The following is a 15,442-nucleotide window of genomic DNA, read 5'->3' on the forward strand; positions in this document are numbered from 1 at the left end:
GTTACTCCTTAGTCCCTCCAGGTCTTCGGAGGGCTCCATACCCATCTGCATGGATCATCTTGCCAACTTATGCCAATTGGAGGGACAGGAAGACCACAGAGCAGGTTTTCTGATCTAGCAGAGTGGGTAAAGGAGGAGTCAGAGTCCTCAGTGGATTTTGCAGGTCTTTTATTTAGATTTACCAGGCACATGGCAGGCAGGGGCACTGGGGGGCCGGGAGGCTGGTAGTCCTCCCAGCCCCCAGCAAGTCCTCACTCTATCTGAGCTCTCTCTGGCGCTCTCTCTGCTTCTCTTCTTCTCTCAGCTTCTGCTCATTCTCAGCTTCTTCTGGCATCCCCGTGGCGCTGCCCTTATAAATGCAGTCTTAGCCCAGGTGAATCCCATCTACACAGGCCCACACCCTAGTCCAGGTGCCCGCCATCAGGCATGCATTCAGGACTGCAAGGATCCATCATCTATCCTGATGGCAGGAGGGCAGAAAAGCCTGACATTTTTCCTTACCCTACAGATGCCCAGATCGCCTCCTCCACACGCTTATAACCAAATTACACCTAAGCCAAGGCAGCAGGCTACGTGCCCACTGAGAGGCCCAAGGTCAACAAGACGTGGTCTGTCCACACAACAGAACACTATTCAGCCACGTGTCAATTACCATTGACAACCAAATGCATGGAATTGGAGGGACTCCTATTGTAACAGGGTGGTCCCCAGGAAAAGGGGAGGTTCCAGGTTCTCTGCCCCAGACCAGGAAGGAGGAGTTGTGCAGGGAGAAGGGGAAGCTGCAGAGGAGACTGGTGGAGGAAGGAAGCAGGATGGAAACAGGAGGAGGCCTGGAGGAGGCACGTGGAGCAGAGAGACAGGTGAAGAGGCTGCCCTTGCTTCCTGGTCTTGGACAGGTTGAAAGAGAGGGGGGGGAGAGAACTGGGGTACAGTTACAGTGGCAGCTTTTAAAAAAAAAAGATTTATTTATTTATACAAGAACCGAGGTACAGGTCAGAAGCGCGGGAAGGTGAGAGGATTCACCAGAGACAGAGTGGGGAACAGAAGAGGCTGACGGACTGAGATACACTGCTAAGGGGAGCAGCAGGTGAGACAGGAGAGGTCTGCTCGCCTCGCTGGCTGGCCAGGATCGAACTGGTACTGCAGAGGCTGTGGACAGCTTCACAGTGCGGCACTCAACTGCCTACACCACTGTAGGATAAGGAAAAATGTCAGGCTTTTCTGCCCTCCCGCCATCAGGATAGATGATGGATCCTTGCAGTCCTGAATGCATGCCTAATGGCGGGCACCTGGAATAGGGTGTGGGCATAGGTAGATGGGATTCACCTGGACTAAGGCTGGGCTTTTTAAGGGCGGCATCATGAGGATGCCAGGAGAATCCAGGAAAGAAGCAGAGAAGTCAAAAGAGAAGCCGAGAAAGATGCAAGAGAAGCAGAAGCTGAGAGAAGGCCAGAGAGCCCAGAGTGAAGATTTGCTGGGGGCTGGGAGGCCTGCCAGCCTCCCGTGCCCTCAGCACCCCTGCCTGCCATATACCTGGTAATCCCAATAAAAACCTGCAAAACCACTGAGGACTCTGATTCCTCCTTTACCCGGTCTGCTGGATCATAGAAAACCTGCACTGTGGTCTTCCTTCCTGGCCCTTACAACCACCAAGGAGGCCCCAACAATGGCAGCTTTTATCTTGATTTGGATGTTGCTCTTTTCCTCCCAGACTTGTCTGGCTTTTGCTGAACCTTTCCTATGGGTCCCCACTAGGGAGTGCCTTGGACTGAGGCAGGTTCTCAAGACCCCAATACACAGTGGGCAAAGGAGCCATGTAGCCACATCTCAGAGGAGACCCCATCGCTGTAGACATGTGCAGACACTTGGACATCATTATTATTGGAAGAATAAAATGAAACGCAGGGATGAGCCTAAGCGTTGTGAGATGGTCCAAGAAAGAACATTCCATGACTCCCGAAATGCAGCAGCAGGTGGACCCAATTGACAAGAGCTGAGCTGAAGAAGCTACCAGGTGGGGCCACTGAGCAGACCCCATGCACCTCCCAGTGTGAAGACAGGGGTGGGAAACAAGGATGCCAAGCCCAGAAGGACAGGAGGGGGCACCAACTCCACCCGCCAGGGAGAAACCCACATGGCAGACCTGTCCAGTCTCCCTGCTGCTCCCCTCCTCAGTGTATTCAGGCAATTTGCCTGTTCTGCCAAAGACTAGCTTTAGGCAAAATGTCAGGTCAGATGTCCCTGAAAGGATGAGAGGGCCTAGGCCAAACTTTCTTAAGGGCTGAAGGGAAGGGGAGTGAGGCAGACACAAAGCACCCTTATTTTGGTGTAAGCATCTCCTGCTGAGGGTCTCAGCGGGTCTTTATTTATACGTTAAGGCAAGCGATGGGATTACATCATCATATGCATAGAAGCAAAACACAACAATCAGTACATTCCTTTCCCATAGACATTTTGTCCCCTATGTGTTCTTAAGAAAAGAAACAAACTTTAAAGTTAATAGATAACTAAAACTTAGACTCATTATTTCAGACTAAACAACTGCCTAGCTCAGCTAACAGTCCTTGGTGCCGCCCTGTCGCCAAGGCTACAATATCAGGAGACTCCTTTATCTACATGGCTTACAGCTAGAGACCAGTTGCTTTCCAGTAATCAGTTGTTAGAACTTTTTTCTATTACTTAGAGACTCCTAGCGTAATCCACTTCATGATTCATTACAAGGCTTCTCTATGGAACTTCCATATGAGGAATATTATTATGACCAGCTCTGGGTTGTTTATCAGACATGCCCTTGCACAGTAATTATTTCCCATTGTCAAGTGGGCCAAATTATTCAGTGTCTAATTTTTCAGCAAGTAATTTTCCATGCCATGTACTTACAATATTCTTATAATTTATTGCCCAATGTATATTCCATGAGTTTTTTTGTTTTAATGACCAAGAACAAAAAACAAAGGGATATTTAATCTTCAGACCCACAGTGTGAGGCACAAGCAATCATCAGCACCAAGGTGTGAGGCTCTTTAAACTTCAGCCCCACAGTGTGAGGCCCTTTTCTTAGCAGCTTGCCAGTATCTTACCTGGCTGGGGCAGCTAGGCCTCCTGCAGCATTTCCCCCTTTTTTTGTTTTTGGTCATCATTTGCATAATTTTTAACTCAATTTGTCATTGTCTAATAGCATGGAAAAGTAATTTGATAAACAATGGGAAGAGAAGTAGCATAAGCATGGTGACAAACAAAATGATACCAATAGTAATAAATGATGGGAACCAGGCGGCCCGAGTGGTGTAGTGCTGCAAAGAAGCCAGGAAGGAATCAGCAACCTCGGCAGGAGTGGAACAGGAGACATGAGCTAAAACAATTGCCTTGATGTCTTCCTGCAAAGCGGTATGGTCCGGGGAAACATTTGTGTTATCCCATACACCCAAAAAATGATTTTTGACATTGTTCCAAGGAATAGAAGAGGAATTATAAATATGTGGAGTAACACAGATCATTTATAATCAGAGTGACGTTTAGTGGTCAAGTGAGTTTTGATATGCTGCATTTGATTACCAATATATAATATAGTTTCTTCAAGGATATTCAAACGAGCCTCAAATTTTTTATCAATGTGATCTTGGACAATTAAAGCATATGTGATGTTACGAGATAATTGATTAACATGTGAGGCAGTATGAACATGTTGTACAAGGGTAGTAGTAGAAACAGCAACAGAATTAATAATGGCAATAAGTGCTGTAATACCCAGTATAAACGCCGCTGCAAACCTTTGAGAGCGATGCAGGCCCCGTTCAATAAGTTGGAGAGCATAAGCTCCAGTGTCATCATACCATGGCTGCTTTAGATGCACAGGAAGAACAACATAAGGAGGCTGATGTAAAATAATAAATGTCATACTAGACCATGAGCTAACAGGAGTAATACAATTGGTGAGGATGCAACCTGTACAATTGACATGAAAGGCATGGTGATGACAAGTAATTGTCAAATGTCTGGGGCCCTCAAGAAAAAGGGCGAGTGGAGGGCCTACACAGGCCTGTATGATGGAAGAGTTAATAGAATGTTCCTGTCATTGAAAGAAGACAGCTGATGTAGCGGCCAAGGGGCAAAACAAATCAGGTTATGCATAGTCCCCTTGGAAGCGTTGAAGAAGTAGGTGGGAGCAATCCATCCAGTTGAATACCATTGGGTGATGGGTTCCAAAGGTGGAAGGAGGTGATTGACCGGTTGTAAATGCTGGAGCCCTGTAGGTAAAACTTATAATTTTTGGAGACATTGGTGGTGGAGGCAACTGCTCCAGGCTCTGAGAAGTTATAAACTGAAAGATTAGTCTGGTAAGGCTGGTAGTAAATCCCTGCTGAGGGAACATGCAATTATGCAAAAGGGGAAATCTGTGATCATTGTCAGTAGTTTTTTAGAATCATCTGGGTTTTGAAATGAACAGGCTGGGAGAGTGGAGGACACAGGAACTTGAGTTATTTGTTCATTAGCGCTGCGAGGACCAAGAAGAGGTAAAAGCAATATCCATAAATAACGCTTTGGCCTGGAGGAAGATTTTGGGGAATTTGTCAACAAATATTTACCATTAATGGGTAAACAACCATGCAATGGAATCATCATATACCTGGAATTAGAAGTAAAACACATGGGAGGAGAATCCACTCGCCCATGAAATGAAAAATTATTAGCATTTTTGAACAAAATAAAAGAGTCCCAATCACTACCTAACAAATCAGAGTAATTAGTAAATACACGAGGTGAGGGAAATCTCCAAGGAGTAGGATGGAGAATTGGGGGATCAGGAATACGCACGTCAGTAGAAGTCTTTGGGACATGATGTCGATTCAGTCTATCAGGAATTCAAGTGGGACTGTCTGAATTCTGCGGAAAAACACTAGCATAGTCTCTCCCATTTGCTAATAATATATCAGGGCTTTTCCATATACCGGAGAGGAGATCTTTCCACATAACATGTGGTTTTGGCTTGGACTAGAGGACTTAAATGTGAGCACACAAGGTAATATGACATTAGAATTTTCAGCTTTCACAAATAGGTGCAAAAAGTAAATCTGAAAGTTTAGTTGTAGCTTTAGTTTCTGTTATGACTGGAATTTCATTTTGCATGGCTGTTAATAAAACAATGGCACATACCAAGGTTGTTTGTTTTGTTTTGTTTTGTTTTGTTTTTTAAGTTGGCTAATAATTTAGGCAAATTAATAAAAACAAACAAAAAAATTAGAGCACCATATAGATATTATGTACATTTTTCACATACATGTGACTCAATAGGAAAGACAAAAGTAACTTTTATACCAGAAGTTTCTTTTGAAATAAACACATTTAAATAAAGTAAATTATTAATACTTAACATAACTGTAAAGCATGTATGCTTTGAATTATATTATAAAATTTGAACTAGTTTTTGTTTAAAAAAAAGTTTTTTGATCGTGATTTTAAGATTTGTTTTTATAAAAATTTATATAGGCGCCATTTACAATAAGTCCTCTGGAGGTAACAAAACAAAACACAACACAACACAAAGACAGTCAAACAAATACAGAGATCTCTTGATATACATTTAAAATTTTGGCCATGTGTAAATATTTAAGAGAGTTATTTTACCAATATCTGTGAAGATACTGAGGTTTTTAATGAGTTAAAAGGTAAAATATATGCAGAGAATAAGTGTTTAATCTTAATTATTACCAGAGATCTTGGTCTCGAGACCACAACAGTCATGGCAGTGTTTACTAACTTTTTTAGATAAGAAAATATTTTTTGTTTATATTTTTAAGAAATGATTCTTTGGTTTTAGGTTGTTAACACTTTATCTCACTGAGAACAAGCATATTTTAAAACATAAAAGAACACTTATTTTGAGAACAGGAGAAGAGGTAAATTTTTACAGTCTGCCTGTTTTTAGGCTTTTATTAAAATCTGAGGTTTAGAATTTAGCTCAAAAATGTCTGTATTATTATTTCATATTTTACCAGGTTAATTAATTTTAAAATGAATCTTAAATTTTACAGGCACAATAAGTAAATTTAAAAACTTTTATTCAACCAAAAAGCATTTTGTGTAGTTGGTTAGCAAGTACAAAGTAACTCAGTAATTTTTACCTTAGATAATGTAGACTCTAAAATCAGAAAAACACAGGGAAATAGAACATTTTTTCCTAGAATGAACCAAAATAGTTTTTTAAGGTGGGCGATGGAAGAGTCCAGTTCCCCACAGCAGGAAGGCAGTAGAGACCTGCCAGTGATCTCAACACCAGAGAAAAAGTTCAGGCAGCTGCTTGTTGAGACCAGGGGCAGCCCCCACCCATCTGCTGCAGTGGGTTTATACTATTTTAATAAAAACCTTTTAGTCATATTGTAGTCATATAGTCTCATATAGTCATATTTAACCATTTTTTATTACTTTAACAATTGTGAATGAATTTTGAATACTATTATTTGGAAATACTTTTATTTTTTTATTTATTTATTTATTTATTTATTTATTTATTTATTCATTTTCCTGGTCCCTTATTTAAGTTTTCTAGATTCCTGCTATGAGTGAGACCATACGGTATTTTTCTTTTTCTTTCTGGCTTATTTCACTGAGCATGATCCCTTCCAGCTCTATCCATGTTGCTGCAAATTGCATGTGTTTATCTTTTTTGAATGCTGAGTAATATTCCATGGTATATATGTACCACATCTTCTTGATCCAGTCATCTATTTTGGGGCATTTGGGTTGTTTCCAAAGCTTAGCTATTGTAAACAGTGCTGCTATAAACATAGGGGTGTAGGTGCTCTTTGGAATTGATGTTTCTGTGTCCTTTGGGTAAATACCTAGGAGTGGAATTGCTGGATCATATGGAAGCTCTATGTTTAGTAGGTCCAGAAATCTCCACACAGCTCTCCATAGCGGTTGGACCAGTTTGCACTCCCACCAACAGTGCAGAAGAGTTCCTTTTTCTCCACATCCTCGCCAACATTTGTTGTTGCTAGTTTTTTTAATATGTGCCATTCTCACTGGTGTAAGATGGTATCTCATTGTAGTTTCGATTTGCATTTCCCTGATTACAAGTGATGTTGAACATTTCTTCATATGCCTGTTGGCCATTTGCATTTCCTCTTCAGAGAAGTTTCTTTTTAGCTCTTCTGCCCATTTTTTGACTGGATTATTTTCTTTGTTATTGTTGAGTCTCATCAGCTCTTTGAAGATTTTTGTGATCAGTCCTTTATCATTAGTGTTGTGTGCAAAAATGTTCTCCCAGTCGGTGGCGTTTCTCTTTGTTTTTGTTATTGTCTCTTTTGCTGTGCAGAAGCTCTTTAATTTGATGTAGTCCCAGCTGTTGATCTTTGCCTTCACTATCACTGCTTTGGGTGATGTGTCTGTAAAGATGTCTTTGATGTGCATATCACGTAGTGTTTCGCCTATATTTCCTTCTATGTATTTTATGGTTTCAGGTCTTATGACTAGTTCTTTAATCCATTTTGAGTTGATTTTTGTGTATGGTGTGAGGTAGTAGTCAAGCTTCATTCTTTTGCATGTAGCGACCCAGTTTTCCCAGCACCATTTATTGAACAAACTTTCTTTGCTCCAATGCATAGTCTTTGCTCCTTTGTCAAAGATTAGTTGACCATAAATCTGTGGGTTTATTTCTGGATTTTCTATTCAATTCCATTGGTCTGTGTGTCTGTTCTTGTTCCAATACCATGCCGTTTTGATGATTATGTCTTTGTAGTAGAGTTTGAAGTCTGGGAGTTTGATGCCTCCATTCCCTTCTTTTTTTTTCAGGAGACCTTTGGCTATTCGGGGTTTTTTGTGATTCCATATGAATTTCATCAATAATTGTTCTATTTCTTTGAAGAATGACATTGAAATTTTGATTGGAATAGCATTGAATCTGTATATTGCTTTTGGTAGGATGGTCATTTTAATAATGTTTATTCTTCCAATCCATGAGCAGGGGATGTCTTTCCATTTCTTTGTGTCTTCTATTTCTTTTAGCAGTGTTTTATATTTTTCTTTGTATAGGTCCTTTACCTCTTTTGTTAGATTTATTCCCAAGTATTTGATTTTTTTTTGTTTCGATAGTAAAAGGGATGGTTTTTCTTATTTCTGCTTCTTCAGATTTATTGTTTGTGTATAGGAAGGCTACTGACTTTCACGTGTTGATTTTGTATGCTGCCACTTTACTGAACTGATTGATGAGTTGAATTAGTTTTTCTGTGGAGTTTTTGGGGTTCTCTATGTATATTATCATATCATCTGCAGATAGTGATAGTTTGACTTCTTCTTTTCCTATTTGGATTCCTTGGATGTCTTTCTCTTGTCTTATTGCTCTGGCTAGGACTTCCAGTATTATATTGAAAAGCAGTGGTGAGAGTGGACATCCTTGTCTTGTTCCAGATTTTAATGGAAATGCTCTCTACTTTTCACCATTGAGAATGATACTGGCTGTTGGCTTGTCATAGGTGGCCTTTATGATGTTGAGGTATGTTCCTTGTATCCCAAGAATTTCAAGGGCTTTTATCATGAATGGGTGTTGCACTTTGTCGAAAGCTTTCTCAGCATCTATTGATATTATCATATGGTTTTTATATTTCTTTTTGTTGATGTGTTGGATAACGTTGATTGATTTTCGGATGTTGAACCATCCTTGTGTCCCTGGAATGAATCCTACTTGGTCGTGGTGAATTATCTTATGGATATATTGTTGGATTCTGATAGCTAAAATTTTATTGAGGATTTTTGCATCAGTGTTCATTAGGGAGATTGGCCTGTAGTTTTCCCTTTTTGTGTTGTCCTTGTTCGGTTTTGGTATTAGTGTAATGTTGGCTTCATAGAACGTGTTTGGTATTTTCCCTTCCTTTTCAATTTTTTGCAAGAGTTTGTGAAGGATAGGCACTAATTCATCTCTGAATGTTTGGTAGAATTCATTTGTAAATCCATCAGGTCCTGGGCTTTTGTTTTTGGGGAGGTTTTTGATTACCATTTCAATTTCGCTGCTTGTAATTGGTCTGTTTAGGTGTTCTGTTTCTTCTTTATCTAGCTTTGGGTGATTGTAGCGTTGTGGGAATTTGTCCATCTCCTCTAGATTGTTGAACTTGTTTCCATATAACTGTTCATAGTAGTTGCTGATTATTCTTTTGATTTCTGCTGTGTCCATTGTGATTTCTCCTCTTTCATTTATGATCCTGTTTATTTGTGCTTTCTCCCTTTTTTCCTTTGTGATCCTGGCTAGGGGGTTGTATATTTTATTGATTTTTTCAAAGAACCAGCTCTTGGTTTCATTAATCTTTTGGAATGTTTTTTTTTAGTTTCAATTTCATTTATTTCTGCTTTGGTTTTTATTAGTTCTTTTCTTCTACTGGTTTTGGGGGTTTTTTTGTTGTTCTTTTTCTAGATCTTTGAGCTTTGAGATTAGGTTGTTTCTTTGAGTTCTTTCTTGTTTCTTGATGTGAGCATCTATTGCTATATATTTTCCTCTTATTACTGCTTTTGCTGCATCCTATACATTTAGGAAATTGGTGTCCTCCTTGTCATTCAGTTCAAAGAATTTTTTAATTTCTTCTTTGATCTCCTCATTAGTCCAGTAGTCTTCCAGTAGTGTGGTTTTCAATCTCCATGAGGTAGGAGAGTTCCTTGCCTTCTTGTTACGGTTTATTTCTAGTTTGATGCCTTCATGGTCAGAAAAGATGGTTGGTATGATTTCAATCTTGGTGTATCTGTTGATGTTTGTCTTGTGTCCCAGTATGTGATTGATCCTGGAGAATGATCCATGTGCACTTGAGAAAAATGTGTACTCTGTTTTTTTTGGGTTTAGTGTTCTATAGATGTCTGTTAAGCCTAAGCACTCTAGTTCCTTATTTAGAGCTTTAGTGTCTTTACTTATTTTTTGTCTCATTGATCTATCCATTGTTGATAGTGGTGTGTTGAAATCTCCCACTACGTATGTGTTTTCTCTGATGTCTGTTTTCAGAGATGAGAATAGTTGTCTGATATATTTTGGTGCTCCTTCGTTTGGTGAATATATGTTAATGAGTGTTATTTCTTCTTGAAGTATTGTCCCCTTGATCATAATGTAGTGACCGTTGGGGTCTCTTTTTACCTTTTTGAGTTTGAAATCTGTTTTATCTGATATAAGTATAGCTGTTCCTGCTTTCTTTTTTGATCCGTTTGCTTGTAGGATTGTTTTCCATCCTTTAACTTTGAGTCTATTTTTATCTTTTGTAGCCAAATGTGTTTCCTGGAGACAGAAAAAGGTTGGGTTTTGTGTCTTAATCCAGCCTGCGACTCTGTGTCTTCTTATTGAAGAATTTAGTCCATTTACATTTACAGTTAATATTTATATGTTAGCATCTGTATTTGCCATTGTGTTTGTCTTTCCTTTGATTTTATTTATTTATTCTTTTAATAACTTTTTTTGGCCTTCTTTCATTGTTATTCGTCCCTCTGAGTTTCTGGCTTTAGGACTCTTTGTAGTAATTTTTGGAGTGGGGGTTTAGTCGTAATGAAATTCTAGAGTTTCTGTTTGTCTGGGAAGGTCCTTATTCTTTCTTCATAGAGGAAGGAGAGTTTTGAAGGATAGAGTATTCTTGGTTGGCATTTGTTTTCTTGGAGTCTGTTGACTATGTCCCTCCACTCTCTCCTTGCCTGTAGTGTTTCTTTGGAGAAGTCTGATGTCAGCCTGACTGGTTTTCCTTTGAATGTTATCTGTTTCTTCCCTCTTGTCAGCTTCGTTATTTTTCCCTTGTCCTGGATTCTTGGAAGCTTTATTATTATGTGTCTTGCTGTATTTTTCCTTTCGTCGTGGAAGTTTGGTGTTCTTCTTGCTTCTTGTATATCAATTTTCAGCTCCTTCTTCACGTTTGGGAAGTTCTCTTCAATTATCTCCTGGAATATTTTCTCTGTTCCTACATCTCTCTCCTCTCCTTCTGGTATTCCTATAACTCTTATATTTCCTTTCCTCATGGAGTCAGATAGTTCCCGAAGTCTTTCTTCGATCTTTTTCCTTCTTACTTACTTCTCTTTCCTTTTCTGTTTTGGTTCTTTTCATTTCTGTGCCTTCAAGAGTGCTTATTCACTCTTCCATTTCATCTATTCTGCTTTCATTGCTTTTCCCAGAGTTCTTTAGTGCCTCCATTAATTCTTTGATCTCCTGCATTTCTTTTACTTCCCTCTTTAGGGACTCAATTTCATTCTTCTGATCATTGATTATTTTTCCCTTATAATTGTTTTCCTTTATGAATTCTGTCATTTTTTTAATCATGGTAATTTTAAATTCTCTTTCTGGAATGCTCAGAAGTTCTTCCAAGTTCCTGTCATTGCAATCTGGGGGGTGGTTTTCTTTTTGTGGTGTGCTTTTTTCCTGAGGAGTTGCTAGGTTGCGTGTGGTTCTTCTACCCCCTACTGTCTGTTTTCTAATTTGCCGTATGCATTGGGACACTGTGTTGCTGGGACTGCCCGGCATCTTGGGTGAACTTCTCCGCTCCCCTCTGGCTCCTCTCGGAGACTTCTGCTGGTTTCAGGCAGTCTTTACTGAAGAAATGTCCCTGTTCTAAAATGGTGATGCAGGACTCACTCCCTGCGTGCCCGGTCTGCCCCGGCGGTGGGTTCCTGCTCCCCCTCTGGGCTCAGACTGCAGGCCAGATGGGGCCTGGTGTGGGCAAATTTCCCAGCTCACCACTGGCTCCTCCGGGAGCCTTCTGCTGGTTTCAAGCAGTCTTTTCTAAAGAAAGGTCCCTGTTCTGTGGGGTGTTGGTGATTTTTTTTCTGGTCTCTAGGTGGTGCCAGAGATCTCTCCTAGTGTCCTTGGGGAGCTGTTTTTTTCACCCCGTGGGATGGGGAACAGAGTGGGATTGGTGGGAAAAACCTCAACGGCTTTGGGGTGCTGTGTCTACCTTGTGCCCCACCGTTGTGAGGAACCCATGCCCTGAATTTCATGCCCTGGGTCTCAGTTCCAAAGCCCTCAGGTCCAGGACACGGGCTGTAGCCCAGGTCAGTGTCCACAGGAATGACGCCTTTTGCACCCGGCTCCCGTGTCCAGGCGCGTGGTTTCTGATTACTCAGTGAGGGACGTTCACCTCAGTGAGGGCCCCCATGCATCTCCCCACAAGCCTAGGTCGCCGGCGCAGGGACATGGGCAGCCGCGATCCGCGTTTGCTTTTCAAGTGCATCGCTTTTCCGCACAAGCTTACTGGCTGGCCTGGGGCTGTTTGTATGTCTCCAGGAGTCTTTGTTTTTCCTCTAATGGCGCCTGGAGCCATTCGCTCACCTCTGCGGCAAATCCTGCAGGGTTCTCCACAGCTCCAGTTCACTGGGTGTGGTGGCTGAAACAGTTCCTTTCCACTCACAGTCCTGCTTGATGCGTAGTTTGTTCTTGTTCGTTGTTTTAGCTTTGTTTTTTGTTTTTTTTTTTCTCCTTTCTGTTGGTCAGAGAGTGCCGACTTTGTGGGTGGGGGAGGGTAGCAGGGTTCTTAGCTTTCCTCCCTTCTAGTCCTCTTTTATGGCAACTTTCTTCTTCGGGTAGTTTGCTAGAGTGGTCCATTTATCTTCTGTGTCCCAGTTCTCATTGGGACTTGCCGCTTTTCCTCCCTATAAACTTTTTTTTAATGGGAGATCTTACTCGCAGTGTTTCCTTGCCACCATGTTGATCCACTATTTATTTATTCTTAAAAGGAACAAATGGCAAAACTCTAGGGGGAAAACCTTCAGTGGGAGGAACCTAGCTTCCTCCCCAAATAATTAACAGGAAAGGCTTGAAGCATTTCTTTTTCCAATTATAAGATCATGTCACATTATCTTTTACTTGTTTTTGAGTACTTAATTTTATCTCTTAACAATTTTAGCCAAGTTCGGGCTGGAAATTTGGGCTGGAAATAAGTTTGGATTTTGGAATAGTTTTATAATTATGAGCCAACGCCCCTGCAAGGAGGTCAGCACTGGCTCTGGAATTAATTTTTGACTTTTGAAAAATAATTTCATCATCTGAAGAATTCTGATCACTTTCCCTAATATTGCAGCTATTTTTTCTTTTACTTTTGGTTTTTCATCTCTTCCTTTGCCTCCAGGCAGGCAAAAATGATCTATCTGTTCAGGCAATTGTTCTGTTAATCCAAGGCTATCAGCTGAGGACTCTTTGATGTCTTCCAGAGATACAGACAGCCATAATTTTCTAAGTTTTTTTATTTATCTTTTCTAATTCAGACCCTTAGTCTAGCATGTCTTGTAGCAGTCCCCATAGCGAAAAGGGAAAAGGCATCTACGGGGACTTTTTTGGGTCTGTGGAGAGTGTAATAGGTTGTTATTTCCTCTCCCACGCTGGCCCAGTTGTTCTCATCCAGAGTTCTGTCTCTTGGAAACCAAGGACAACACATTTCAACAAAATTTAGGAAGTTAGCCAATTGTGCATGAGCGGGCTTAAGGCCTCTCTTAGCAAGTGTATACTTAACTATATCAATAAAGAGTCCTCTTTCCATAGAGTCAAAATGGCCCATGACTTCTCAATTGATGACCCCCACTCATCCAGTTCTTGATTATTGCTCCCCCCTTACCCTGTTTATTCTCTACAGGGGGGTATGTGCCCTACCCTATGGAGCAGATCCTATCCATCCCCGTAATGGATGTCCCTGTTCGGGCGCCACTTGCCGAAGACCAGCTTCCGGCAAAATGTCGGGTCATGTGTCCCTGAAAGGATGAGATGGCCTAGGCGAAACTTTTATTTTTTTTTAAGATTTATTTATTTATACAAGCACTGGATACAGTCAGAAATGCGGGAGGGTGAGAGAATTCACCAGAGCCAGAGGGGAGAGCAGAGTAGACAGACTGATGAAATACACTGCTGAGGGGAGCAGCAGGCGGCAGGAGAGGTCTGTGCGCCATGTGGGACACTTGCCCAGCAGTCAGGGATCAAACCAGCACTGCAGAGGCTGTGAGCAGCTTCACAACCCAGCTCTCAACCGCTGTGCCACCGGGGAGGCCCAAGGCAAAATTTTTTAAGAGCTGAAGGGAAGAATGTGAGGCAGACACAAAACACACTTATTTTGGTGTAAGCATCTCCTGATGAGGGTCTCAGCGGGTCTTTATTTATACGTTAAGACAAGCGATGGGATTACATCATCATAGAAGCAAAACGCAACAATCAGTACATTCCTTTCCCATAGACATTTTGTCGCCTACATGTTCTTAAGAAAAGAAACCACCTTAAAAGTTAATAGATAAGTAAAACTTAGACGCATAATTTCAGCCTAAAAAAATACCTAAGTCAGCTAACAGTCCTTGGCGCTGCCCTGTTGCCAAGATTACAATATCAGGAGACTCCTCTATCTACTGTCTATATGGCTTACTGCTAGAGACAAGTTGCTTTCCGGTAATCAGTTATTAGAACTGTTTTCGATTACTTAGAGACTCCTAGCACAATAAACTTCATGATTCATTACTAGGCTTCTCTATGGAACTTCCATATGAGTAATATTATTATGACCAGCTCTGGGTTGTTTATCAGACATGCCCTTGCACAGTAATTATTTCCCATTATCAAGTGGGCCAAATTATTCAGTGTTTAATTTTTTTAAGATTTATTTATTTATTTATACAAGCACTGGGTACAGTCAAGAGCACAGGAGGGTGAGAGAATTCACCAGAGCCAGAGCAGGGAGCAGAACAGACAGACCAACGAAGTACACTGCTGAGAGGAGTAGCGGGTGGCAGGAGAGGTCTGTCGCTCCTGTGGGACCCTCGCCCGGTGGCCGGGGATTGAACTGGCACTGCAGAGGCTGTGGGCAGGTTACAGCCCAGCACTCAACCGCTGTGCCACCAGACGAGGCCCTCAGTGTTTAATTTTTAAGCAAGTAATTTTCCATGCCATGTACTTACAATATTCTTATACTTATAATTTATTGCCCAATGTATATTCCATGAGTTTTTTTCTTTTTATGACCAAGAATAAAAAACAAAGGGATGTTTAATCTTAAGCCCCACAGTGTGAGGCACAAGAAATCTTCAGCCCCACAGTGTGAGGCCCTTTTCTTAGAGGCTTGCCAGTGACTTACCTGGCTGGGGCAGCTAGGATCCAGCAGAACTGTTCTCCTCCCACTCTCTCTGGTGAATCCTCCCTCCCCCACCCCCAACACACCCCCTTTCCCACCCCCACCTCTGGACTACACCCCAGTGCGTGGATACACAAATAAATAAATCTTTTTAAAAAATGAAAAGAAAAGACCCCCACAGGGGCACACACTAAGTCCATCGTCCTTGTGAAAACAAGGAGCAGGGACAGGAACAGTTGCAAAAGAGAAAAGTCCATCAGACGGAAGAAGACAATATCGCCCAGTTGGAGAACTGTAGAGAGTTAAAATGGGCCAGGGGGGCCTCCCTGGTGGTGCAGCGGTTGAGTGCTGGGTTGCGAAGTCTCTGCAGCGCCAGTTCAATCCCCAGCTGCTCC

The sequence above is a fragment of the Talpa europaea genome (assembly GCF_964194135.1).
Source record: "Talpa europaea genome assembly, chromosome: 14".
NCBI classification, from domain to species: Eukaryota; Metazoa; Chordata; class Mammalia; order Eulipotyphla; family Talpidae; genus Talpa; species Talpa europaea.